The 2,140-nt window shown below is 42.3% G+C and overlaps 1 pseudogene; it reads left to right on the top strand.

The window, feature by feature from the left end:
* Positions 1–1,160: 1,160 nt before the first annotated feature.
* LOC118577750 lies at positions 1,161–1,554 on the top strand (annotated as a pseudogene).
* The last annotated feature ends 586 nt before the right edge of the window (positions 1,555–2,140 follow it).

The raw sequence follows: 2,140 nt of genomic DNA, 5'->3' as shown, positions 1-2,140 counted from the left end.
CAATGAGTGAACCCATCGCCTTGGCCTCTTGTTTTCAATGTCCTCTCTCCTTCTCCCACTCTCAGACATCTTCATGTCTTCCATATGTCTGGATCAATCTGTTGATTGCACTCATAGTTTCCAATCCTCCTCAAGACTCCAGTGAGTCACTGGAAACTCTTGATGTATTTAGAAATTAAGAAACTTAGTGATTGCACATTTTTATACAGATATTTTTATGCTTTATTTGTTGCTGCTCCTTTGGTGATTGAATGTAGGTGGATTTCAAAAACATATGGCCAAGGATAATAGATATTATACCTATATAAAACAAACTGTATGGGCTTGAAAATGATGTATAATAACATTGTTTCTATGATGTAATATACCGACATCAAATACACTGAAAACAGGGTGGATAGTGCAATGCATCAGAGTCTTACATACAGTACGCAGTATGTAACTATGCAATGGTGAAGAGAAAACTCATAGGGAAAAACTTCATATTTTTTAAATACTTATGCATTTGAGAAGATTGGAAAAAACATATTTCAGTATGCTTGGCAGTTGCTCAAATTCATGTGCTCTAAGTTTAGAACCAAACTCAATCTGCCCCTATTCAAGTTCTGTTCTGTGCTGGCAAAATACCACTTGCTTGTAGAGGGAACGAAATAGGGAGGCTCCTTAAACTAAAAACCTTGCTGGATGTCAACAACAGCTTAACAATTGTTTTTCTCAGCTGACGGAAAACTGAGCTAAACACACATGAGCAGCATTTTTATTCTCACATGTGGAATAAGATAAATAAAGTAATACTCAGCAACACTTGTGTGGGGCTATAAACCCTGAAATTTCCACCTTCTTCTCCTTCTCCTCCTCCTCCTCCTCCTCCTCCTCCTCCTCCTCCTCCTCCTCCTCCCCCTCCCCCCTTCTCCTCCTCCTCCCCCTCCCCCCTCCTCCTCCTCCCCTCCTCCTCCTCGTCCTCTTCTTCTTCTTCTTTTTCTTCTCCTCCTTCCCCTCCTCCTCCTCCCCTCCCCCTCCCCCTCCTCCTCCTCCTCCTTTGATTTCCACCACCTCTTTTTATATTTTGATAAAATGTTTGTTTAGGAGGTGCTCGGTTCTTCCGAGGAAGCTAAGGCCTTGTTGGGGTGAGGCTCTCACTTAATCCGGTGACTAGCATCGCGCCAGTCTGCGACATGGCCTCCATCTCCAAGCTCGCTTGCATCTACTCAGCCCTCATCCAGCACGATGATGACGAGGTGAGGGTCACAGAGGACAAGATCAATACCCTCATTAATGCAGCTGGTGTCAATGTTGAACCTTTCTGTTTGCAAAGGCCCTGGCCAATGTCAACATTGGGAGCCTCATCTGCAACATAGGGGCTGGTGGGCCTGCTCCAGCAGCTGGAACCGCGCCAGCAGGCCATCCTGCCCCCTCTACTGCTGCTGCCCCAGCTGAGGAGAAGAAAGTAGAAGCAAAGAAGGAAGAATCTGAGGAGTCTGATGACGACATGGGCTTTGGTCTTTTTGACTAAACCTCTTTTGTTAACATGTCCAATAAAAAGATGAACCTGTAAAAAAAAAGTTTGTTTAGGTAAAATAATTCTTACATAGCATTTGAAATCCACAAATTTTGCTATAGTGTGTTAAGACAATGAATGAGATGTGAAAAGGTATCACTTAATCTATATTTATTATGCAGCCTGAATGAAATATAAATAGAACTTATATGTGTGATGTATGTATATGTACATGTGGGGGGCATATCATATGTCTTCTGTTGTCACATTCCACCTTAAGTTTTGAGACTTGGTCTCTCATTGAACTGCAATGGCTAGATTGGCTGGTCACTGAGCCCTTGAAATCTGCCTATTTGTGCTTCCCCAACATTTAGATTACAGGTATGTGCTGCCACAGCTGGCTTTTATGTGGATGCTGGGTATCAGAAGTCATGTCTGCATGCTTGCACAATAAGCACTTCACCAGCTGAGTCATCTCTCCAGCCTGGTACAGATATTTTAAATATATAGCTATTTATAAATTTTCCACCCAACTATTTCATGTAAGTATACAGTTAAAATTATTTTCCACACCAACTGTAATGGTTTGAATGAAACTATCCGTCATGTGCTCAGATATGTGTACACTAGGTCCCTAGTTGG

Source organism: Onychomys torridus, chromosome 2 (genome assembly GCF_903995425.1).
Source record: "Onychomys torridus chromosome 2, mOncTor1.1, whole genome shotgun sequence".
Taxonomy (NCBI): domain Eukaryota; kingdom Metazoa; phylum Chordata; class Mammalia; order Rodentia; family Cricetidae; genus Onychomys; species Onychomys torridus.
Note: the sequence above shows the minus strand (reverse complement) of the source record. Positions and strands in the feature narration are given on the sequence as shown.